Below are 27,965 nucleotides of genomic sequence, written 5' to 3' on the forward strand. Positions count from 1 at the left end.
CTTTTTACTAATGTTTGGCTCTTTGAATATATGTTTTGCAGGAATGGTCAGTTCTGACACACATGTAGGAACCATAATGAGATGTTTGAAATAATTATAACAAGGTAAGTATACAACACATTCAAAGAGAAGGAAATTAACAAAATTATAATTGTCTGTATTAAGATATAAATATGTTAATATGCACAGAGCACACTGATGTACTATAATCATCATCATCATCATCTTGGACAGTTTCCAGCCTCTGGCTGGGTCTGTATGGAACATAGGCCTCTCCATCTTCACCTTGGTCCAGTCTTCTCCTTTCTTCTGGATGCATTCCTCTACTCCTTTCAGCCATCTGTCTGTCGGTCTTCCTCTTGGTCTCTTTCCTTCCAGTTTCATCTCGTGTATCCCCCTGGGTATCCTCTTCTCCTCCACTCTCTTAACGTGTCCAAAACATCTCAGCCTCGATTTCTCTACCTCTTCCTGTAATGGTTCCACCTTCACTAACTCTCTGATCCTATCATTTCTTAACCTGTCTATCTTTGTCACTCCAATACTGTTTCTCAAGAATTTCATCTCACATTTTTAATGCAAACGTCAGGATCGGGACATAGTATGACTGGTATATAACCTTCTTCCTGATGTACTATAATCACAGTATTATATTCATGATTACCATTAGACTTTTTATTTTTTGTGTGACTTCCGTAGTGCATACCACTAACAGATTGCCCCCTCAGTAAAAATTCACTTGCCACAACAAAGTGTACACCAGACTACCTCTAATTCTTCTAAAACTATAAAAAAAGGTATCAAGAACCTAATGAATTGATGTAAGAAAGAAAGGTCTGAATTGTGTGAGATTGCACACTTTCTCCATGTATTCCAATAAAAAAATCTTCTTAGGTGATCAGATGAGTGGTGGCATCGACTTGTCACAATGTTTCGTACCTATCATCTTCAGGTGACATATTGGGACACACTGTTCTGCATATCCCTATAGCCACTGAACTTCTGACCTCTTCTGTGGGTAGACCAATCACGTGCCTTTGGAAGAGGCTACCAAATTGGTGGTGGAAGAATGCTGCACAGCGCTAGTGCTGTCATCGAACCACAGTGCTTATCCACTCTGTCCATGGATACAGCATCCTTTAGAAGGGAGTGTTCCTGTTTTATTTTCTCAACTGCTGGATCTCACTCTGTGCCAAGTTGAAGACCACTAAGCTAGTTTATTAGGTTGTTGGGCAGACATATTTCTACTGCCTCTCTGATACTCAAGACCTAGAATCCATTGGTGGTGCATAGTTTCTTCGTTTGTTCAAAATCAAAGGTGAGTTCCTCATTGCTGCTTTGCTCTGCAAACATGGACTTGTTGTCTGCCCTAATCAAACATTTCTGTAGTGTTCTGTACGGCAGTGAGAGGTGCATTACTGTGTCTGTCCAATATACTGCATCCCACATTTGTACACAATATTATAAATTCACAGCGTCTGCAGTTCCAGCCAGTCTTTGGTTGAGCTAAGAATGTCCTTCTTTTTACATGTTGCATGGAAAAGGGTCTTTATTTCATGCCTCTTCATTCTTCTTGCAACCTCAGCTGTTGGCCTACATATGGCAGGAAAGCCACACGTTTTGTGTCTCCTTTTTGTTTGTCATGGTTCCTCCTGCCAGTCCATGACACTCTCTTATTTGCACCTCATTGTAACCATTTTTGCACAAACTTTCCCACACATGCTATAACTCCTACAGCAAGCTCTTCCTAGTGCAAGTAGAACTGGCTCTAAATACGAAGGTTGTCTTGCACCAGATGGTGGTAGCAACTCCAAGCATTAAGGGCGTAGACCAGGGAATGGTGGCACTATGAAAGATTCGTAATAAAAACATTCACAAAAAATGAAATTAAAATATATTGCTAAAACACTATGTACTATAGTATTAAAAAAAATGCTGACTCATAAGTTACAAAAATTGCATGTCATATTTCACGAGTTATAGCTCCTGCCAACATGCAAAACTTTTTTTTTTTAAAAACACAAGTGTATAATAGTTAAACTTTTTTTTGTTAATACTGAAACTAAACAAACCTTTAACTGGCAATGCCACCATCAAACAGTTGGCCTTTCTATCACCAATGTCAAAGCACACTCATTTTGATGAAGTTATATAGATTAACTGTCTTTCAATTACCAAACGAAATGTTTTTTGCACAATTTGGATTACTTTTTGAACCTTTTCTATCCATGAAAAAGCATTTGTTTGTCATTTTTAAGCATTTGTGTTTTATTTCACACAAAAAAACAAGTGAAATGACAAGCTAAGCACATGCAAGACAAGTACATGGTTTCAGAATATTTACCATAAACAAATCACACTATGAAGAGAATAGCAGTTTACTTGATACTACTGTCTTCTATGATACTATCTGAAATTAAAAGCCCCTTATTCCATTGTTAACTATTATAGTATTACATCAGTTGCATTCAATTGCTCACATCCCCTAGACCCCCGTCCAATATATTGTGGTTTTAACATATTAAAATACACTGAAGAGCCAAAGAAATTGGTACACCTGCCTAATATCATGTAGGGCCCTTGTGAGCACGCAGAAGTGCCGCAACACGATGTGGCATGGACTCTACTAACGTCTAAAGTAGTGCCGGAGGGAAATGACACCATGAATCCTGCAGAGCTGTCCATAAATCCATAAGAGTACAAGGGCGTGGAGATGTCTTCTGAACAGCATGTTGCAAGACATCCCAGATATGCTCAATATTGTTCATGTCTGGGGGAGTTTGGTGGCCAGCAGAAACATTTAAAGTCAGAAGAGTGTTCCTGAAGCCCTTCTGTACCAATTGTGGACTTGTGGGATGTCGCATTGTCCTGCTGGAATGTTTGTCGGAATGTACAATGGACAAGAACGGATGCAGGTGAACAGACAGGATGCTAACGTACATGTCACTTGTCAGATTTGTATCTAGATGTATTAGGGGTCCCATATCACTCCAACTGCACCACAGAGCCTCCACCTGCTTGAACAGTCCCCTGCTGACATGCAGGGTCCATGGAGTCATGAGGTTGTCTCCATACCCATACAAGTCCATCCGCTCGATACAATTTGAAATGAGACTCGTCTGCCAGGCAACTTGTTTGCAGTCAACAGTCCAACGTTGGAGTTGACGGGCCCAGTTGAGGGATAAAGCTTTGTGTCATGCTGTCATCAATGGTACACGAGTGGGTCTTTGGTTCTAAATGCCCATATCAATTATGTTTCGTTGAATGGTTTGCACAGTGACACTTGCTAATGCCCCAGCACTGAAATCTGCAGCAATTTGCTGAAGGACTGCACTTCTCTCACGTTGAATAATTCTCTTCAGTTGTCGTTTGTCCCAGTCTTGCAGGATCTTTTTTCAGCCGCAGGGATGTTGGAGATTTGATGTTTAACCAGATTCCTGATACTCAAAGTACACCATGAAATGCTTCTATGGGAAAAACCCCACTTCATTGCTATCTTGGAGATGCTGTGTCCCATCGCTCATGTGCTGACTATAACACCACATTCAAACTCACTTAAATCTTGATAACCCACCATTGTAGCAGCAGTAACCAATCCAACAACAGTACTAGACACTTGTTGTCTTGTTTAGGCGTTGTCGACTGCAGCACTGTATGCTGCCTGTTTACATATCTCTGTATTTAAATACGCATGCCTATATCAGTTTCTATGGTGCTTTGCATGAATTAATCAATTAGGCTAATAAAAAATTCTATTCTAATCTACCCCCTTAAGGTAAAGATCCATGCACATCATCTTCCTGTAGACTAAGTATTCCTATGTTCCATCCAAACTCCTCTTGATCAAGATCTCCAAGAAGGGTTGGCTCCCATTCTCTTCTACCTCCACAATCAATTTGATGCTGCCATGTGTGCCTGTGAGATGATGTAGGAGCTCCTGTAGGTTTTCTCTGCCATGGGACCACCCCACAAAGCTGTCATCTAGATATTTGTAGAACACCTTTGGTTTTAGGTGGGCGGTATTCAGCGCTACATCCTCGAAGTGCTACATGTATAGCTTAGCCATACCCACAGCTAAGGGAGAATGGTCCATGAAAGAGGAGGGGATGGGACAGATGTATATGTCCACTATAGTGGACATGTCAGTTGACACACTGATGTTCAGTTTCCGAGAGTACTAAGCTGTAATTTTTTTATGTACTTAATGATTAGATACAAAAGTTACTTAATATTGCTCCCCTCTCAATTACATCAGACTGCTTGTGCCTAAGGTCTTCATTCATGGTTGCATCATCATAAGTTCACCACTGGGATTTACTATTCCCAGAACCAGGAGAGAACCATCAAACCACTTAAATGATTTTACTTTAAATGCAAAGATTTTAGGTTACGCTTTACAAGACTGTTATTGACATTAAATGAAACAACAAGTTTACTGTTCCAGTCACTGTTTATTTATCTCCACGATGTGTTTCAAAGGTTTAAACCTTCATCATATCAGATGGATTTACATTTGTTAATATGACATTTATGTGTGTGTTGTGTTACAGTTCCACAAGTTCTTCCAAAAAATTGTAACACAACACACACACAAATGTCATATTAACAAATATAAATCCACCTAATGATGGAGGTTTAAAACTTTGAAATATGTCGTGGAGATAAATAAAAGTGACTGGTAACAGTAAACTTGTTGTTTCACTTAATTAACACTTAAATGATTGTTAATTCACCATAAAAATTCCATTAAAAAGCAAAATTTCAAAAGAGATAAGGTCGGCACTGACATATCCTGACCTGCTAACAACTAACTGATCTGTGTCTAAGGGAGTTGGATGGAACATTCCAATCCTCCCTGTGTCACATAGCGAGTGACGAGGGCGGCTACTCCGTTACATTCAGAATAGTAGACAACTATCTTTATTTCCCTTAAAATGCTGAGCCTACAATAAAAAGTCACATAAATTAAAATTAAGCAGGTTGAAAGATCTCTTTAGAGTGTTCACAGATTGTTCAAAGCTCAACTTCTTCTTTGTCCAACAGCATAATGCTAAACTGTTTCTAGAATTTACAATCGGTTAATCAGTCTATGCCACTGTCATCTGTCAATTGACATTTACTGGATAAACGCCTTGTTCAAACTTTTCCATGCACTACTGGCTTCAGAAAACACAGACACACAGAAGCACGCACTTACAGCATTTCCGCATGTTTTCCAATTCGACTGATCCACCTTCTGTTGCGTCATTCTGTCTGAATTTTCTATCTCCGAATCCAGCAGAGAAATTCCTTATTCCATCTTCTGCTCATTCACCTGTGTACTCGCCTTTCCATTTGTTATAATTTTGTCTTCTTCTCCAATCTGTTCCCTGATCTATTTATTTTCTCCTTTTTAATAATTCCCAAAATGCATCTCACCAGAGCATATCAACTGCTTCTACAATTTTACTAGTAGTTTATTTTCTTATAGGTATGGTTCTTTTAATGAAAGCCTGTATTTTGCTATATTATCTTGGTCTCCTCGAAGTACCTGTCCATATAACCATAAACAGCTTCTCCTTGTCTTCTCAACGATAGATGCTACTCCTTATTGGCTGGTATTTAATCATTGGTAACATGATCATGAAGTGTCAGGTCAAATGCTTCAGTGGACATCTGACCTGACACTTCATGTCATGTGAGCAACGATGAAATATGTAGGTTATAAGGAGTGGCATATATCGTCGGGATGATGAAGAAAAGCTATCTACTGTTGTATGGACACATACTTGGAGCAGATATAGTAGCAAAACTTTCATTAAATGTTTGTGGTGAGTATCCTACTGGGAGGCTGAGACATTGTTGGCTTGATACCCTCCATACACCTCCAGATGGGGGACCTCCATCTGGACCAAGCACAAGATCGCAGCAAATAGAGACAGAGAGCCAGAAGAGCAGACACTGCTATATTGAGAGATATATCCTCTGGAAGAAGGAGGTATGTTGATTTTACGTAACTTCAGTTTTATTATAAAAATATCAAATCTTTGGTGGCTATAGCTGGAGTCACAATCTACAGCGGCAGAGCTTAGACTGCTTCTGTGCACATACGTCATGCTTTCTTCAAAAGCCAATGAGTGTTCAGTAGTGTTCTGAACAGTCTGTTCTGAATGTGGTAGCCAATGCAAGCGTTAAACGTGATCATAGCGAGTTATTTAGTGAAATTTTATTTTACATATTCCGAGTTGTCATGACTGCCCGTGGTGAAAAATTCTTAAATAGCAAGTGAGACACATAATTTACACGATACATGTTTTCACCCAGTGCAAAACACGGGTATGCGCGTACCGCAACTGTTGCTTGAAACGGGCAACAATGCAATCTCCGCCCATTTCTCGGCCTGTGCGAACAATCTGTAAGCATTTGACAGGTCATGCAGTACAGTGTTTGACGAAAGTAGTTGTGTAACAATTTAGCACGATATTCCACGTGGTACAGCAACATGTCTGCAAGACATAATTAGGTGGTCAGAGTATCTCTACTGTGACTACAGTGACGAGTGTCGCCAAAAGTGTCATCTCACAGTTAGAAATGGCTGCTGAAGGTGGAAATAGAAAAACCACCACACCGCAAGAGGATCAATAGGGGGTAGCCATAGTGGCAAAAAGGAATAGCCATCTCACTCTTAGGCAGATCACTGCTGACCTTACAACCACTATTGGTACATGCGCCTCTGCCAGAACCATTTTGCAGTGATTAAATCAGGCCGGTTTGTACACTCTGAAGCCTGTTAAATGCATCCCACTTCAACCACACCATTGTCAAGAAAGAGTTCACTGATGTTGGGAGGATGTTGCTTGGGGTCTTCAGTGATGTCTTCCAATGAATCCTGCATCACTGTGGCAAGTGATTCTGACCACCAGTTAATATGGAGAAAGGTTGGTTGGTTGGTTTGTTTGTTTAAAAGAGGGGGAAAGGGACTAAACTATGAGGTCATCGGTCCCTTGTTCCTATTAAAACAATGCCACAAGTGTGAGAATAAAACAGACGAGACATATAACACAAAACAGAAAGAAAGGAAAGACCACGACAACAAAGGAAAGGCAACAAACATTAAAAGGAACAAAAGGACAAGAAAACAAGAGAGAGATGCAAGAAACAGTTAGAAGAGAGTAAAACAAGGAAGTAGATTACAGTGGCTGGCCGATCACGAAAATAAAAAGAAAAAGCCAGCCACCCTGCAACACACTAAAACCTCCACCATAAAAGCACTAGGGTGGAGGACACAGAGGGACAAAGGACATGCGCTAAAACGCGGATCGGATGATAAAACCCACCCTCATGGATGAAACGTAAAACCAAGTCAGCCGATGAGGCGTTGTCTGCTAAAATCAATGATAATGAGTCCGGCAACCGAAGGTAGCCAAAGAAGGACAGAGCAGAAGAATATGGGCCACTGTCAACTGGGCACTGCACTGATACTCTGATGGGTCTTCACGGCACAGGAGGTAGCCGTGGGTCGCCAGGCATGGCCAATGCGGAGCCGGCAGAGAACCACAGAGTCCCTGCGAGAGGCCCTCATCGAGGAATTCCACACATTTGTGGTCCCCTTAATGGCTCGCAGTTTGTTCTGTGTACTGAGATTTTGCCATTCCATCTCCCAAAGCTGAAAAACCTTTTGGCCTAATAACGAACACTAATAAATATATTCAAATTCTGATTACACCATCAGAATCAGTTGCAGGGATGCCCATCTCCAGAAGTAGTTTCTGTGTAGCCTGTCAGCAAGTTCATTTCCTGGGATTCCGATGGGACAAAGGGTCCAGACGAATACCACTGAACGAATGGGCCGTTCCAGGGCATAGATGGACTCCTGGATGGAAACTACCAAAGGATGACGAGGGTAGCACTGTTCAATAGTTTTCAGGCTGCTCAAGGAGTCAGTACATAAAAGAAAAAGACTCCCCAGGGGCATGAACGGAGATACTGAAGTGCACAAGAAATAGCCACCAGCTCTGCAGTGAATACACTGCATCCATCAGGTAAGGAATGCTGTTTAATATGGCCACCAAGCCAACGCGACCACCAGCCATCGAGCCATTGGTGTAAACCACTTCAGAGCTCCGGGACACGTCAAGAATCGAAAGGAAGTGACAGCAGAGAGCTGCAGGGTTAACAGAGTCCGTAGGGCCACATGAAAGGTCCAAACTAAGCTGCAGCCAAGGCATGCACCATGGAGATGTACATGAACAGACTGCAAGTAGAGGTGGTAAAGGGAAGGACTCCAGTTCGGAGAGAAGGGACTGAACGGGAACTGTAATCATTAGCCCCGACCTGGGCCGTCGATGTGGGAGATGGTAATTCAGATGTTCAGGAGAACTGCAAATGTGTGCAACGTAACTGGCGAACAGTTGTCCACGTCTGATTTGCAATGGAGGGACCGCAGCCTCCACCAGTATGCTGGTCACCGGACTCATCCTAAAAGCTCCTGTCACTAGTCAAACCCTGCAGTGGTGCACAGGATCGAGTAAATGCAACGGTGAGGGCCCTGCCGAACCATAAACCACATTCCTATAGTCAATTCGGGATTGGACAAGGACTCTGTAGAGCCGCAGCAGCGCAGAGCTTTTCCATTTGGTGAAATATGTACCATTTTTCATTATAAATATACAACTCCACCTCTGTACTGTGTTTTATGTCATCCATCATTGTCTGTGATTACTCCTGTGGTGGCCCTCAACTACATACCCTCCGACTCAGAGTTGCAATATTAAAAGTTTTGGCTGGTTTTGTTGTCTAGCTACTGGGATACTTAGTTGCCACGTTACAAGCCCAGTACTGCTGAGTCTACAGTATACAATATGAATACATACATGAATCGAATGGTCAAAGATTCTTATCACTTGGCAATTGTGAATTAATATAGAAATTTATAAATGGAAGATTGCAATTAAATAAAGTCTGCATGTACTATTTTAATGACTTTAAATGATGAGTACGATAGTAGAAGTACTTTTGAGAATGTGGTATATTTCTGCGAAACACTTGCTGGTGTCAATGGTCCAGCAATCAAATAAAACATAAGTTGAATACCAGGGAAACAATAGATTTCTACAGCACGTAATTAGTTATGAACAACAACACAGCTTGCAAGATATTCACTTCTAAACACACACTACATCCACACTGCAGAAGCCACGGAAATCTCGCAAGTGCACAAGTCGGCACTCAAAAGTATTTCTATCTGCCGCAACCATGTGCAAACCACTCCACTCTCTCCAAGTCTCTGCCACGACCGAGCGTCCGTCGCGCCGTTACATCCAGCACTTCCTGTGTCCTGTGCCGTCCTGTCCAGAACTGCCGCACGGGCAAAACTACCCACTCCATTCACTTCAGTAGTTGCCTCCCTTAGTAACAAGCACTGGGGATTGGCTAGAGTGCTCCTCCATGTCTCCAAGTCAATGTACACTCACAAACATATTGAAACCCATGCGAAATCCTGGATTTACATTTAAATAACTTGAAATTAAATAAATATTTCAATGACTGGACCATGAACATGCTCTAACACACATTATTAAATACATAAACAATTAAATAAACATATATCAACAGAAAAGAAGCAAAAGGTAGGCCAATAGCCTAATGTCTCTGTGCTTTCTAACACACAGTAAATATTAACCAATTTCTTCATGAATAGTATATATCAGATATAAACAAAGAGGTAGACAAATAAATATATTTACAAGTATGCTGCTACCATTTTTTTTGTGTAACTGTGGAGTACTTATGGCCTGACGCGATCGACAGTAATCTGCCACTTTGACCTCCAATAACTCATGTACTATTTAAGTTACATGCCTGTAATTCATACCAATTTAGGTTTACACTAATAGCTTTCTAAAGACACGTAGAGCGACAAAATTGGATGAAGCATTTAGATTTTGGAAATTGGTTGCTGGGTATTACTTGTATAATTTATTGTCACATACTAAAATTTAAACTAATAAATATATTCAAATTCTGATTACACCATCAGAATCATCATGCAAATAATGGTAATGTACAAGTTTCTTTTTGAGGTATCATGATTCATCTGGCTACTATTAATTTCTATACGAACTGTGAAATGTCTGCCATTAAGGTTTCACGACGTCCACCATCTTTGGCACTCCCAGCGTGTCTCCTTCATCGACGTAGCATCACAATGGAATTCTCAACCACGCAGCTGGACCATGCGCTGGGGCTGCCCCTCTCGTCTGGCTAACGTTCGGCACCATGTGTTTGCTGCCGTGCCCCAGCAGGCCGAGCGGCCACACCAACTCCTAAATTAGAATATTTTCAGGCACCACAATTCGCTCTTTACCTCACAATGTTATACAGTTTTACAGCCACCAGGATACGTTGCAGCTGGCAGTGCCAGCACTGGTAATTTTGTGCACGATTTTAACTGCCATTGGTCAGATTGTACTGAAAAGTTTTTCTTGTCATCAAGGAAAACTCCTAAATACCAGCATACAGTGCTACGTTAGGTTAATAGGTTTATTACCTAGCTTATGGACTGGTTTACCCCAGAGACTTCACCAAGATGCAGTCACAACTTCATCAGTCTCATCTAACAATTCCAGCAGCAGCTCAACTTTCAGATCACAGAATACTGGGGAGCCCACGGTAATAATTTTTATTACCTCCTGGTTACAAGCAAGCCATTTGACTTTGGGACTCTTACAGTGGTCCATGAAACTACAATAAAGGCATGCTGGGACCCAGAGACATCTGTGGTAACCAAACTGAGCAGGTCACCATAAATTGTCAGAGGTGCTTGCAATGTCCATCACAACTGCTGCACAATGTTTTTTGTTTGCCAGGCCTACAGTTTGCAGAGCCTGCTGAATGGCCTCATTGATTTATTTACACCTACAGAAGCCCTAGTAGCTCTCTGCGCCATAATAAGAGTCATGATTCATCGCATAATTTTAAGAACTGAGCCACATTTGTTCAACTGTCATTCACAACAGAGTTCATGTCTCAACCCAAACCACTTAACGTCTTCGTATCAACACAAAAACAATATTTAGTTACAATATGGTGCACTGTTACACCGACACCACATGCACTGAAGTCTGGAGGGTCTTTGTTAAGCAGGAGAAAGGCACTGGGTGAAGAGAAATGAAGAAAGTTTATTTTCACTTATTTTCAACCACTTTCACTACATACTGATGACTGTCCTCTTCATCACTGATGTAATTGACTGTAGGTAGATCACACTTGAGGTCACTGAATTTTCATCACAAGCATACTTGGCTGCTGCCTCTACGATCTCACTGCCATTAATTCTGATACGCCCTGTATAAAAAACACTTCTTTACCCTGATTCTGTAGAGAAAACAGGGTGTTCTTGATATTCTGAACAAAATTCTCTACTACATACATTTCCTAGAATTTCTGCAGGATGCTCTTCAAGTCAAAGCAGGGGAAGAAAATCCCAGTATGGGCGCATCGCATATGTTTGAGAATCATCAAGATTACCTATAATCCAGCACTGAAGATGCTGAATTGTGCTGGTGAGGTAATCCCAGGGGCAGTGGCTGGGAAAACAATGGAACAGTCCTGTAAAACCACTTGCTTGGCAATATGTGTGTCATTACACATTCATTTAAAATACAATGGAATGTAAATTGATAGGTAAAATTTATTTATTTATCTTGATCAATTCTTTTGTACACAATAAATTCAAAATTTTTCCTGGATTTCCTTACCAGCCGTGTGTCTGCTTGCTCCAATACCAGGTCCCTTGATATTTATCGTGTCATTCTAAGAGCTGTTTTGTTCCAGTCTGTAATGGCTTTGTAGCTCATGAGTAATTCAGGATTAATCACTTGAAGAGACGATGAGCAATGAAAATGGACACTATTGTCTCTGCGGTTGACTTTGCCTTGGTCAGGAGCTGCCGTCAGACACTAAGTGGCAGCTCAGTAGCTACGCCACAGTGAATACAAATAGCACTTGCTCTGTGCACCCCTTTTGTATACATAATGACTGCATAATGTACTGCATTGAACATCTTTAGATATGAAGTCTGGGCTAAAGTATACACGGAACTCTCACAGTCCAAATGGATCTTATTAAAGGGTTAATTTTTTTAAAGGGTGGAAAACAAATTGCATTTCGATTCAGTTAACGTTATTCTAGACAGCACCCGTCTGCATCCCAGAGCTTCCCACTGAGGCACTTTAAAATTTTAAAGATTTTAAGTGATCTTGCTTGAAGACTGATCAGAGGATCACATGGCTACCACACTTGGGCAAATATGAGACCCAGGAAACTGACCAACTGACGAAAATGAAGAACTGCATCATTTAAATGCAGCTACATTTTGATTTATTGAAACTGTGGTGGAATCAATCAAAACGAATGTACAATTTTTATGAACTAAAAATGTAAAACCTGTCTTTTACTCCAATCTGTGAAGCAATTGGCGAGCTGTGAATGCAAAGTACTAAGAGAAGCAATTTGTTTGTAAGTGACTATAGTGATATTAAAACAAAATCTTCATTGTGCTAATTACACTGTAGATAGCAATAGTAAAGAGAATGATTCAATGTTCCCTTAGGGGACACCATTCTCTTGTTTAAAATTGCTTGGGGGTGTCTCTTCAATTCAGTAATGTGAGGACAGTTCTGAAAGACTTTATTATTTTCTTTTTACTGTGTAGCTCATGAGTGTGACAGTACAGAAACTGCTGCTGGTGGAAATATTGGTACTTTCCTATTTTTGTGAGGGGTACCATAATGGCTTCCCTTGATGAATCTCGATTCAATCTCTGTGACAACATCTGGTGAAAAGATCAAGCTATAAAAAAAAGGACACTTACATTCTTATTGGTCCTACTGCACCTGCTCTACAATGTGAGGGCAGACTAAAAGAAGGAAAGGTTAATGGCTAAGAAAAACCTTTTGATGGAGCTGAGATACATTTCTTGTCCTCTGTTAAGGAGGAGGATCTCTTCTTATACATTGAGACTCTCAAGAACTCTGTCCATGGAGCAGGAGGTATTGCAACCCGGAGAACACAATATGCATATTTTAAAAAAAGATAACTTTAGGAGAGGTGGGAAGTATCTCGGGTAGGATGTCCCTCATCTCAGGGCACAATGATAGGTAATCAAAGCCCTGGTGTAGGATGTGGTTCAGTTGTTACAGACTGGGTTGACATTGGGTGATGATGGAGACACTCTTTCATAGCTGGTTTCTGGAGATGGTGTGAGGGTTGGGTTGTGAGGGGAAATATACGGGAGATCTGTTTGCGGACTAGGTCTGGAGATAGGGCCTCTCTGTGAAGGCCTTGGTGAGAACCTCAACATACTAACCAAGGGAGTTTTTGTCACTGCACACATCTAGATGTTAACCACCTAGCTCCAACTACACCTCTGACCACATTAAACACACCAACCAACAACAGTACCAGCATTTTGAGAGCTGTCATCCCTTTCACACCAAAAAATCCCTCCCATATAGCCTGGCTACCCAAGAACGGCATAACTGCAGTGACAAAACTCACTTGCCCAGCATGCTGAGGGTCTCATAAAGGTCTTCACAGACAAGCACTATCTCCCAGACCTAGTCCGCAAACAGATTTCCCATACTATTTCCCCTCACAACCCCAATCCTCCCACTACCCCCAAAAACCAGCCAGAAAGGAGTGTCCCCATTATTACCCAGTACCGTCCCAGACTGGAACAACTGAATCACATCCTTCGCCAGGGCTTTCACTGCCTATCATCATGCCCTGAAATGAGGGACATCCTACTTCAGATACTTCCCAACCTTCCTAAAGTGCTGTTCTGTTGCCCACCCAACCTCCACAACATCCCCATGCCACTCTCCATCCCAACCCTTTGCCACAAGGATCATATCCCTGTGGAAGACAGACGTACAAAACCTGCCCAATCCATACACCCACCACTTCCTTTTCCAGTCCTGTCATAGGTTTATCCTACCCTATCAGGGGCCGGGCCACCTGTGAAAGCAGCCATATCATTTACCACCTCTGTTGCAGTCAATGCACAGCTTTTTATTAGGTATAACTACCCACCAGCTGTCCACCAGGACAAATGGCCACTGCCAAACTGTGGCCAAGAGGAAAGAAGGCCACCTGGTGGCACAACATGCAGCTGAACATAATACACTTTATTTCAGTAGCTGCTTCACTACCTGAGCCACCTGGATCCCTCTCTCCAACACCAGCTTTTCAGAACTGCGCAGATGGGAGTTATCCTTAACACACATTCTCCACTCCTGTAATTATCCTGGCCTCAACCTATGGTAACATACTACCCCCACGCTCCCCACTCAACAGTTTCCACTCCCTCAGTCCTTTCATCTCCTCCCCATTTGTGTCTCCCAAGCTCTTTGTTTGCCACCTTCTGCCAATTTACCTGCCCATCTTTAACCACTCCTCTCTTTTTTTGTGCTTTTTTTCCCACCTCCCTGCCCCACAACTTCCTGACACTGTCACTGTTGGAGTCTAGTCCCTGCACGCTCCACCAGACAGCATTCATTTCTATCCCCACCCGCACACTACTATCCATTCCCCTTCACCACCCCCTCTAGGTTGTTGTTTGCATCCCACGTGATGCTGCATTCTGGTACAAGATGCCAAAGTTGGCTGTCGTTTGTGCATGAGGTGTGGACACTATCAATCTGTGAGGGTTTTCATTTCCCCATTCTTTCTGCCATAGAGTTGTTCACCTTATGATAGGGGAGATGGCAGTTGAGTTTTTGGTTTTTTCAGGGGTACTTCAATGTCTAAATCATTGAAAAGTTGCTGAACTTTTCAATTCCTGACACTATACGTTCTTCTTTAGAACGCCTGTTGTTTCAGACATGTATTAGGGTTCAGAGGAAGCTTTGCCATTGCATATATAATATGAAGTACATGTACTCATGCCCGATTCGGATGTACGTGATGAGAGATTCCTTTTGATGACTTTTTTTAACAAATGGCTGTGAGACACAAGGCATATGCTGGTGGTGTGTATGATAATTACTGCCCCAAACTTTGGTAACCTATCACTTCTTTCACTTTCATTTATGCAAAAAAATTATGTAACAAAGTCAGTTGACAATATGGCATCTATTACCACAGAAGATTTAAACAATCTGTTGCCAAATGTAACAAAACAACTAGGAAGATTGAATGGATAATTCAGGATATAAAAATTCCTAGTGGCAGAAAGAGGCAACTACATAATAAACTGAAATATAACAAAAACAGACATGTGTATGTGAAACGTTATAAAGCCATATTCAAAAAAGTTGTAAAGGCAGCAAAACAAATGGCAAACAATAAGTTTATTTTACAACATAATAGTAAGGCAAAGGCAGTGTGGTCTGTTGTCAAATCAGAGTTAGGTGTTAAAGTCAGTAGTAATGAAATAACTGAGATTAAAGTAGATGATAATGTTGTTGTAAGCCCAGCTCAAATATCAGAGTGTTTAAATGAATTCTTCATAAATGTAGCAAAGTCAGAAGTTGATGTAGCAGGATATCAGAGTAAAGTAAGTCCCTCTGGACTCGACAAAGAAGCTGAGTATCTCTCAGATTTAAAAAAAGTCACAATCAAGTATGTGAAAAATGTTATATTGTCATTAAAAAATAAAAATTCTGCTGGGTGGGATGGGACACCAAGTAAAGTGATTAAAGCAGTATATGACATAATAGCTAAAATAATAAACCAATCTTCTGAACAGGGGTGCTTTCCTGATGTGTTAAAATATGCCGAAGTGAGACCTCTGTTCAAGAAAGGGTCGAGGGAAGATATGGGAAACTATCGCCCTATTTCTATTCTCCCAATTCTGTCAAAAGTGTTAGAGAAAGTAGCTGCAAATCAGATCAAAATTTTTATCGTAAAAAATGATATTATTGTAAGTAACCAATTTGGATTCCAACAAGGAAAAAACACACTGGATGCGGTAAATAACTTTATTGAGAAAATATGCAAATCATTGGAGCAGAGGAGTAAAGTCGCAGGTATCTTCTGCAATCTTTCAAAAGCATTTGACTCTGTGAACCATGATTTGCTTATCTACAAATTAAACAAATATGGGATTAAGGACAAAGCTCTGAAATGGCTCATATCATACTTGCACAACAGAAAGCAAAGGGTAAGTGTCACATCAAATGCAGTGAATTATTATTCTAAATGGAGTACAGTATCACAAGGTGTGCCTCAAGGCTCCATTTTGGGGTCAATCCTGTTCCTATTCTATGTAAACAACTTGCCCATAAATATAAATTCCCCGTCAGTTCTGTTTGCGAATGACACTTCTGTTTTAATTGAAGATGATGCAGAAAAAATTCAGAGCTCCATTGTGAGCACAATGGGTTCTCTAGAAAACTGGTTCCAGTTAAATGGCTTAAAACTGAACATCACAAAAACCAATATGGTACATTTCAAAACCAAACATTTGAAATGTGTGGATCTTAAAATACAGCATCACAATCATCCTATGGAAGAAGTTAACACAGTCAAATTCCTATGACTAAATGTGGACAACAACTTAAACTGGAGTACACATATTGAGTTCCTATCAAATAAACTAAGCAGCTTTGCATTTGCAATGCAAATACTAGCAAACTCTACTGACATCAGTACACGAAAAATAGCATATCATAGTTATTTTGAATCTGTCATTAGGTATGGTATCATTTTCTGGGGAAATTCAAGTAGTGTATCTCGAATACTGAAACTGCAAAAGAAAATTATAACATACATGTGTAGTGCACAACAAACAGAATCTTGTCGCCCATTATTTCGGAACCTGCAAATCCTAAGAGTTCCCTCCATATACATTAATGAAATTATAATCTTTGTACACAGCAGACAAAAATTATTTGAGGAAAATCATTTTAACCACACATACAACACAAAAAATAAAAATAAATTTTATGTTACCCACACAGCATTTGAAATTATATGCACGAACTCCACAGTATACGGGGATGACTATATACAACAAGCTAATGGGCAAAAATATATTTAATATGAAGCCAGAGAGTCTAAAAATAAGGCTACAGCAGATTCTGTGGGAGAAATGCTACTATTCAGTAGAAGAATTCATAGAGGATGACATGATAATTTGAGCAAGGGGTAATTAATTGTTAGTCTTTTATTGTAAGTGTAACAAAATTGTATTATTATTATGATACCATTGGTTAAAATCAGTTGTTGTAATTAATTGTTATTTTTTTATTGTATGTGTATTTTTATATTGTATTATTGATATGGTACCATTTGTTAAAATCAGGTCTTGTATGTATATGATAAAACTTTACCAGAATTTTGACGTGTCTCCTGTACCTGAATCAAATGATTTAAATTATGTATGTTATGAGACTAATAAACCACAATTCACAATATCCTGTGAAACAAAGTGTCATTCTATTATGATGTTACAAGTGCTGCATTTCTTTCTTAGGTGTGAAGGACAATACGACTTACCCTCGATTATAAGGACTTTGATAAATGTCTCTGGTGGATGATGCATGCTACACCCATGTTTACCAAACTTCTTGATTCTCATTTGGGAATAGATGGTGAGCAATAAGGTTAAGTGCTCAATGAGCAGAGCTGTGGCTCCACACGATAGACACTGCCATCACAAATTACTCTAAGAACTCTGTGGATGCCACTAACAACACATGCACCTCCTGAAGATCATGTATGCATAGCAGACAGGGCAATGCTTTCATATGCTGTAGTTAGCGTACTGGATGTAGGGGGTCTGCAACTGATATATCCCACCTGGTTTCCGAATAAGCTCCTTGCACCAACATTTAATGTTGTTAACTCTAAGGATTTCTCAGTGTGATTCGTTAATGGTATGCTGTGGGTGTTTATTCCATTTTATGCATAATATTTTGGCAAGTAATGACAGCTCTCTTCAGGTGCTCCGAGCTGTGCTGTTATGCATACTTACAGCCTGGATACCAACCAGCACCCGAAAGTGCACCAGTAATGAACATTTTGTTGCAGATGAGGCTACAAGCTCTAGCACATCTCAGCGAGTCCGATGACAGTCAAGCATTGAGCTTTCTTCACCATGTACTGTAATTTATGTACCCAAAACAATGCAATCTTAGACGTCATGTCTGATGTCTCAACACCACTGGGTTAACTACTGAAGGGGTACACAACAATTTGACATTCCTGGTGAGTCTCATCCCTGATGGAAGATCAGATGAACAGATGCAGGTCAACTTAAATCTGATTAAGTGACTCTCACCAGTTAAAAGGTCTGCTGCTACCTCTGGCTTGTAACAGTGCCATTCATAGCTGTACTGATCAAATAAAAAATGTGTTACCTTCCAAACTATCTACCACTGTGATGCCACTGCTGATGTTTCTATCTTAACTATTTTCTTATGCTGTCATCTTTCCAGAATTCTATTGAGGCAGTAGACATGCTATGCAGTCCCACCAACTCTTGTTGTCTGACTTCTTCACCGTCTGCAGCGGGTCGAGGAAGGGAAGAGAGCTTTATAGTATGCAAGATACGAAATGACATAACTGCTCTGTACTTTTCTGCTATTATGTAAGAAATACAACACTGTAAGAACAGATCTCTTATTAATCAGAACATCTCCAAACCAAACCACTGAACAGAATACAAGAAAACAATAATTTTCTTCAGCTTCTTTCAACTGTTTCTGGGCATTATCATCATAGGCAGAACCTCTTGTTTCTGCCTTCCGAAACATCACCAAGCTCCAACACCAAACCATAACTGACCCGTTCACAGTAGGTGGAGACACCCAATCGCTGTCACATCTTGGTGACATTCTGTGCTTTTGTATCTCGCTCCGACTCTGTACATTCATCAAATCAGCAAACACACAGTGGAAAGTTCTCTACATGCTAACTATCTAAACAATGTTTTTAGATGAAAATATTCCACCTGATTGTGAGGAAGAGGTGGAACAACATGTTACACCACACCTCAACTAGAGTGCATGGAAAGTGTGCATGCAACTAAAAGCATCATGGAAAATGGTAAGGGCCTAAGTATCACCTGAGGCAGAGAATGAGGAAGAATTTATGAAACCTAAACAAAGGCACAGTCCAAGAGATGACATTTATGCAACCTAAACTTATGACAACTGGGAACTGCTTTTCCAAATTGTGTCACTGTCGAAGAATCATGGCTAGAGTAGCAGAAAATGAAGGCACGGCCTCCACTTCCCATTGTGATACATGACAATTGTTTTTTGTTGTTGTTGAAGATTATTATTATTATGAAAATAAAGATTCCAATTTAAAGAGACTAAACTAGGAAGTTATCATTCCTTCAGTTCTCATGGATCTGGGAAAGAGAAATAAAGCAAGAGAGAATGTTCAAAAAAAAAATTGGTTGCTTGATACTTCTAGTTAATATCAGTAATATGTCACACAAGATAGGATTAGAAAAGAGGAACAAGATATCTAAGAATACTGTGAAAATTGGTGTGGAGATAGATAGATAGATAGATAGATAGATAGATAGAGAGAGAGAGAGAGAGAGAGAGAGAGAGAGAGAGAATGGTATACCAGCATGAAAATCATCACAGCTGGAGATCCCCTGGGAGCGGCACCTATGTTAAAAAGTGCATCCCCCTCCCCCTCTGACATCACACATAAAGTACTTTGAGGAATTGTCTTAATAGACTGACAGAGGTAAAATTCATCATATCGGTTGAGAGACAGAGCACAGCCAGTGGTACCCAGGTCCAGAATTGCTGCTAAAGACAACCTCTGTGCTTGCCCCTGTACTGACACAGGAGTTGGCATTAGATTTTGTTATAAAGCCTACTTTCTTGTAAAAATGTAAAATGCAGTTTGCAACTGGTATGTTGTTGCTTAGTATCCAAGATAATGATATATCTAGCTTTAATTGAAGACACACATCATCTAGAGCAATTTACTCTTCAAGGATGTGAAAGACTAGAAGGGATGCTCTGTGGGTACACTGGGAAGGATACACTTATAACAGGATGAATCCAGGTGCAAATCTGCTGTGACTGATGCATACGCAACAGTAGACAATGACTTCTTTTCAAGAGGTTCTGAGTGAAGTTTGTCACTACATAGGAGTCTCTCTGATTGCAACAATAGGTGGAATACTACTCCAATCTCTACTCAAATGTGGCTAATATCAGCCCAAAAACAGTAAGAGAAATTTCTCAATTGTGAACTGACCATAAGATGGTCACCATGCCCATCAAGGAGGAGATTCAGAGAGCTGTTTGCATAACTTAAATGTGGGGAAATGTTCTTGTAGGCAACAGCCAAACTCAACTTCTCACACTGATGCTGCTCCTTGCAGAGCTCTGTAACCTTTTATTGAAATGTTGGGCTGAGTGTACTGTGTCACAGGGCATGCATGATGCCAACATCGTCACTCTATACAAAGGTAAAAGCAATCACCACGACTGCAATTGCCAGTGTTGTATTTCACTGCTGAGTGTCACCAGTAAAGTTTTTGCCCATGTGGTGCTGTGCGACTGGAGGTCCTTGATGAGCATGTGTGCCCTGTGTCTCAATGGGGGTTTCATGATTAGCAATAACCTATTGAAATGATATTCACATTCCGAAAACTGAGAAAAAGTGCCACAAGCTGAAGGCCCCACTGTTCAGTGCCTTCTTCAATTTAAATAAGGAATGTGACACAATCGGCATGGATGGACTACACACTTCACTAGTGAAACTTCCGCTGATCAGGGCTTTTCACGACCATATGGAAGAAGCCCATCAAATCCATTTGTTATGCAAAGAGGATTTCGTCTAGGTTGTGTACTGGCACCTAACTTGTTTGGTATATTCATTTCCTTATTTTCCAAACTTCCTTTGGGCAAAACAGACTGGTAACTTTACACCATCTCATCAGTTATATCCAAGCGCTATCATGAGAGTTTACATATAAGATACCTTTATTCACTGATGATTCAACATTCTTTGCACATACTCATGACAACCTTCAAATGTTTATTGTTCTAAAGGCTTATCTACATCTGTGAATATGAAGAAGACTGATTATTGTGCAAGAATACATGGGAACACCTGCCATAAGTATAGCTCCTTGTTGTGTAGTCAACAAATTTTGCTCCTGGCTCATTAGTGTGGAAAGATTTCTCTCTAGATGACGAAATAAATGTGAATATTGTAAAAGCGGCAAATACTTTTCAGAAGTTCTGCATGAGAGTATGGGACATCCAGTACCTTTTGGTGACCACAAAAATACTCACTTATCAAGCATGTGTGCTAAGTACCCTGTTGTATGGTGCTGAGGCCTGGACACCATATGCTAAACAAGAGCGTAAGCTCAATGCCTTTGATTTGTGGCACTTACAAAATATTCTACACATAACATGAAGGGACCATGTGACAAATGAGATTGTCATAATTCCTCCAAGGCTCCTGAGTATCACTACCACTATCCAGGAACATTGCCTGCAGTGGTTAAGACACTTATATTACGTGAACCTCTCCTGTCTTCCCCAATACTCACTACTTAGTGAAGTAGCACTTACCGAGAGACTACCTGGAAGACCTGCACTGTGCTTTCAAGACTTCAACAAGTATGATATGAATGCATTTAACATTGACTGTGGCAACCGAGCAGCTCACTGAAGACCACACAGCAGTTGGAGAAAACTCATGAAGGATGACAGCAAGTTCCACGAAGCACGTGGCTCAACAACTTATCTGTGAAACAAGTGTGGAGACAAGCACTTATGATGAACTCCTCTTTCAGGATGATATATGCTTGCCCCACCTGCGGGCACAAAGTTGGCTTTCGCATTGGACTCCCAAGTCATCATCAACGATAGCACCATAATGATGCTATTTGAATCTTCTGCTAGGAAATATAGGTCATTGGTGGTGGCAGTGTGCTGAATGTTAAAGTGAAGGTGCCAGTTCTCCTTACCTGGCCACCGAGTTCCTTCATTATATTTTTCACTTTTATGACTCCTTTCACTACACACACTGGTTTTGATTCGGTTGTCTCTATATCCATTAGACCCCTGAAGCATACAACACCTTAGCAGACAATTGAATGATTTAATACTACCAGCAATTGTGCACCTTATCAGCACGAAGCACACCTACAAGTCGAGGATTTAAAAAAAAGAGTTTGAACAGAGAGGTCAAAGCCAAGAAATCTGTGCATTTGGATATACAATGTTTCACAGCAGCACACAGTGGTTGCCGAAGCACACCCAGAACTTATTCATAAAGGACTGGTAGCATTCAACAACTGCATTTCAGGAACCCCACGTTCACCTATCCTGTATCCAGCTGAGATTGGCCAAATCTCAACTGTCTTCTCAGCACAGGAAAATGGATTATCCACCACAGCTACCATCATAGCTGTTTTTGAAAAATTGGTTCAGTATTGGTAATTCAAGATTGTCTTTGTTGGGTCCTGAAGCAAAATCAATACATTTTATTGACACATCAAGCTCTGACAGCCGATCACCAGCTATTATTGTTTCCTATCATATAATGAAAAAGTTGATGACCCTATGAAGCTACAACATTTGCAAATCCATTCTGTGCCCAACAACTTATAAATTTCCCCTCACTTTGCAAAGCAGCCAATATCATAAGTTCAACCTAAATTGGATGGAGTAAAAAAGGGTGGTACCTTCTTTACGTACTGTGCACTTTTCACAAAGACAATTTTGGGTAATGGAAGCCACAAAAATGTTGGAGTCCTGGTAACCTCCAGGTTTTCAAAGTGGAAGCATGCTCTCACATATTTCAACTTCTGTGGGAGAAACACTTACCATAAGCTGCTGTAATCATCGATGGTGACAATTTTGTTCACATGATCATGAACAAGACAAAAGATATAAAAAACTGCCTGGACCAAGACTTGGTGGAGCAGGTGGAAAAAAAAGAAAGTATAAAGTCACTATCATCGAAGTGGTGATTCTCTGTGGACATCAAGAGGCCTATCAAAATTGACAAAAAAGATGACAAGAACATGGGTAACTTTCATGACATTCTAAAATACTCCACTAAAGATGATGAAAACCTATGTGCAATTTTGGACATAACTGGTAAACGCGACAATTATATTAGAGCGCCAATCCAAAATCAGATCATCAATTTCATCAAAAACCAACTCCTGAGAAGGCTTTCAGCACACTGATGATGCCAATAGCTTCACGGTTCCTGCAGATGGTGCTGGAATAAGAGTAACTCTCTTTGTGCCAATTATATTTCCCTGGATCTCAAGATATGTGAAGATTTCACACAATTTGTTCCAGTGTGACACGAGTGGCAATGGATTAGCTGGATCTTTATATGAAAACTTGTAAAATTTGGTCTTGATGTGTCATTTTTACAAGGATAGGGCTATGACAGTACTGCATCTGTGGCTGAAAAAGCCCGTCGGGCTCATGTATTCATACAACAGGACTACCCTTTAGCTGTATAGTCCCATTGTGCAGCTCTTAATTTTAATCTGGTAGTCACCAAAACGTGCAACATTCCACTTATCAGGTATTCACTAAAAATGCTGGAAATGGTACTAATTTCTTTGGGCCACCAAAGCGTAGGTAAATATTAAACGATGTCCTTGAATCATTAAATGATGTTCAAGTCAGGAGTTTGAAGTGTACCACACTCACTAGATGGACTGAGCATCTTTACAGCACACAAGACAAAATACATTGTTGTGTAGTTTTGGCTACGAGGAAGAGTCAAGAATTTGTTAGTAGCCATCACAAATGAACATTCTGTCATTTGCTCCGTTATACTTTCTGAATTGTTTGTGCTGGGTGAATCCCTCTGTCATCAACTTCAGCGACAAGATATATATTTTGCAGAGTTAATCAACACTGCCACGAATCTCAAAAGGGAACTGCTGGCAATGAGAGAAAACATTGACAATATTCTGAGCCAGCATTTCTTAGAAGCCAGGAACTTAGCTTCGGCCAATGGAGTTTTAAAAAAAAAAAAAAAAACCCATGCATTTTTACCAAGCAAGCACATCGTGCAAATCAAGATATCAGTGATGATGTTGACGGTTCTTGACACTTTGTGAACTTCTTAACAGCTTTAATTGTCTTCTACCATCAAACACTGAAAACATAGGTATCTTTGATGAAGTTGTGAAACTGTATTCATTTTATGCTTCAGATCCGTTAGTCACAGATGTAACAATGACAACAGCCAAGTTGAAATTCTTTCATCAATGTCTGAGATGACTGGAGCAATTGCCCCAAAATGTACTGAAAGCTTCTATGAGCATCAAACCTATCTACATGTTTTGTGACTCTGCCCCAAGTGACAACGGCCACAAATGAGCACAGTTTCTACACCCTTAACAGAATCAAAACATGTCTAAGGAATACAAAGAGGCATATCTGAATACACTCTCCATGACAATTCATCAAGAAGAGAGGATTGATGTCCAAACAGTGATAAGTGAGATGGTGAAACAAAGAGACCGCCATTGTCCTTTGGTGCTTTAAACTTCTAGTAAAAGCTTTAATCATTTGTTCTACTTATGTGTATTAAAATACCGGATGAAAGCATGTTTTATACACTTCAAAGTAAATTAATATGGGCCTACACTACAAAAATAGGCAAGTAATAGAACCGGTGCAGAAGTTCTCTTAGAAACTGAATTATGTTTTACTAAGTTATTCAAACTTCATAACACTATAAAACTGATTTCATGATTTAATTCATAACCTCAATAAATAGTTTTCATAGTGTCAATGTTCTAACTGAAGAAATGTAAACCAATAACACACTTTATGACTTGAGACATTAAATTAGTATGGATCAATAAAATTAATTTGGAGCTATTGTAAAACTAAAGTGATAGGGGCCCACCTTCCCCGCCCCAGCAGACAAAGCAAAGATTCACACTCACACTCACTCTCTCTCCCCCAAGTTATGTTTGAAGGTAAGAATTTGGTTGAGACTACACAAATCTAATGAATGTGAATACAGATTAAAGGCTGTGGGAGGAGACCGACACACTTCGCATTTTAAATATCTAAAATTGTGAGGTGAACTTAAAAATGCTGTGTTATATAATTGCAAAATCTTAATAATGTTAAACATGAAAGACTGTTTATATAAAATTCTTTATAGTCTAGATCACAATATTTTAAAAATCAGAGTGACACTAAACAGCTGTGTAAAAAACCACGACTCATTAATCACTAGAGGGATTAAAGTGTCTTGTGAAAGGAAAAAGGAAATGAATCTGTTGGCAAGAACAAACAGATATACTGCAATAGTTGTACACAAAAAACTATTCAAAGTTACTAAGAAAGGTTATTTAAAAATCAAGGAACATGCCCACAATGTCAGAAATCAACACTTCTGATAACGTACATTACGGCTATATGGAATGTAGTGAAATGAGAGAAAGAACAACCAGCTACAGGACAGTATAACATCACTATTGAACTAACTGAATCGCTATAACTGATGAGTGACAGGTAACAAATATACATTATTTCTCAAATGCAGTATTAAGTATAAGGACAACCAATTCATGAGAAAAATCACAGCATACACTGAAAAAGTAGCTCTCATAAAATTCAATCATATGAATGTGCTACCAACTTCTCCTTCTAAAATTAAGAAAATTATACAGACACTCAAAAATAAAAATTCATCTGGTTTTGATGATGTTTGCAATAGTTTATTCTCATACAATAAGCCCTGTCTAATCCTAAACATGTAACACATCATTAACTCAAGGTATTTTTCCAGAGAGACTGAAATATGCCATTGTTAAACCCCTCTTTCAGAAAGATTATAAGAGAGATGTCAAAAACTACTGACATGTTTAACTGCTGACAAATTTTCCAAAATTTTTGAGTAAGTGATGTATTCTAGAATGGTATCCAACCTGAGCAACAATAACATTCTCAGCAAAACACTGTTTGGATTTCAGAAGAGTTGTTCTACTTATGCCTTTTACATGTTCACTCACCAAATTTTACAAGCATTACATAATAAAATAGTGCCGGTTGGTATTTTCTGTGTAGCTATCTCGGGCATTTGACTTTGTGAACCACAGTATTATAAGAGTATTTTTATATTCCATGCTGGATTTTCCATTGTTTGACTATATTATAACAGGTGCAGACATAATCACCCCCCACTGGGTGCCAAAATGTAGTGGACCAGAGATACCTGCAAGGAAACAGTAGTGAAACATGCGCAGTTCTTGCTTGTCAGGGTGGGTTCTAGTCTTCCTGTGGGTGTGGTAAGCTCCTTTGGTGGTTTGGAAGACAGGTGAGACTATGGGGAAGCGGCACACAGACCAGCAGTGCACATATGCACAGCCCTTTGTTCAGCCATTCAACTTGATTCCTCCATGAACATGAACAAGTCTTTAATTGTTCTATACAGCTAGTAGTCATTTAAGTACAGTTTCTTCTTCATATAATATTCCATCCTAAGCAGCTGGTGAGGTAACTGCAAAAGGTGCAGGGATGCGAGTTGCTTACACTGAGGAATTCAGACACATTCTGCTGACTTGATAACGACAGCGCAGACTCAACATGCGGCAAAGCTGCAACTGCAGTGCGGAGCAAGGTAGTGACATCCTGTATTTTGTTGTAGAATGCAGTGCCCCAGTGGTGTAGCAATGGCACTGCCTGGAGTTAAAGACTGTGCCAAGAGCTGGAGGGTAGTGGTGCTATTCAAGCTGTCCAGACTGGATGGTCTGTGGATCACAATTTGGCGGTTGCACAGTTACAGTGAAGACTTCAAGGCAGCTTCAGTAGACTCGTAGTGATGACTGTCACACAGAAGGATTAATGGGTGGCCTTACCATGCTGAACATAATGTACTTAGTAGGGCCAGGGTTTAAATGATTTTTCTTGGTGCTAAATTCGTGAAAGGGCTACATTCGTGAACCACTGTGAACCCTCTAGAACAGGGCAATGGCCAGGGTCTGGCAAAACACACAGCACGCATTGACAATACAGAAGTCAATGAAGCCAAAGTGACTTTTCGAAGGCTGACCCCATGACACTGACGCACAGAATTGCGTCAAAGACTGCTGCTGCTGACCAGGCATGGGCGATGACTAGCTGCGGTCAATGTCCATGGCTTGTAGCCCAATTCCGGCATTAGCTGCAGTTCTGTACTCTGACTTCTGCTTCGTGTTTCCTTATAGTTTTGTCCATTACAGTATTGTCCTAGATAAACTGAAGTTTTATTGGGACTGATGGTACAGTTAACCAATGAATAATATCACACCTCAAAGAATTCAGAAGTTATACTTAGTAATTCAACCACTGCTGTCCATGAACATTATTCTGACTGGAGAGAAATCGTGTTCCCAAGACTCAACCTTAGGTCCACTACTGTTCCTCATAGGCCTATATGTAAACGATCTCCCATCTAACATACAACAAGTGCAATTAGTTCTTTTTGCAAATGAAACTAGTGACAGAAGAGATGGTAAACAAGGTTCTTAAAGTGTTATTGGCTGGTTTTCTGTAAATGGCCTCATCCTCAATTTTAAAAAGACAACATATTCAGTTCTGCACATCTAGGTGTACTACGCCAATGATAAGTCTAACAACATGGTGTGGAAAACTTCAAATGTCTTTAGTGTCCATACTGATAAGAATCTAAACTGGAAAAAGTACATTTTATAGCACCCAAAGCAACTCAGCTCAGACACATCTGCACTTTGAATCAAAGTTAACATATTCTGCATATGTTCATTCAATAACGTCATATGGAATACTGTTCTGGGTTGACTCATCTTCAAGAAAGTATTTATTGCTCAAAAATGAGCTGTAATAATAATAATGTGGTGCTCACCCGAAATCATCTTGTCGACATCCGTTTAAGGGACTGAGCATTCTGACTACTGCTTCACAGTACATTTATTCCCTGATGCAGTGTGCTGTAAATAATCCACTGCAGTTCAAAAAGGACTATAACTTACGTAATTT

At 40.1% G+C, this 27,965-nt stretch overlaps 1 protein-coding gene across 3 annotated transcripts in view; it reads right to left on the reverse strand.

Moving 5' to 3' along the window:
• LOC124787742 (N-acetylneuraminate 9-O-acetyltransferase) overlaps window positions 1–27,965 on the reverse strand; it is a 254,809-nt gene that overhangs the window by 224,467 nt on the left and 2,377 nt on the right. Inside the window, exon 2 of one of the 3 annotated variants that reach the window (XM_047254606.1) lies at window positions 10,100–10,301. The exons of the other annotated variants lie outside the window; for them this stretch is intronic. The gene's annotated coding sequence lies outside the window, so the exon portion shown is untranslated. The remainder of the gene's footprint in view (window positions 1–10,099; window positions 10,302–27,965) is intronic. 3 annotated transcript variants of the gene reach the window in all.

Source organism: Schistocerca piceifrons, chromosome 3 (genome assembly GCF_021461385.2).
Source record: "Schistocerca piceifrons isolate TAMUIC-IGC-003096 chromosome 3, iqSchPice1.1, whole genome shotgun sequence".
Lineage (NCBI taxonomy): Eukaryota > Metazoa > Arthropoda > Insecta > Orthoptera > Acrididae > Schistocerca > Schistocerca piceifrons.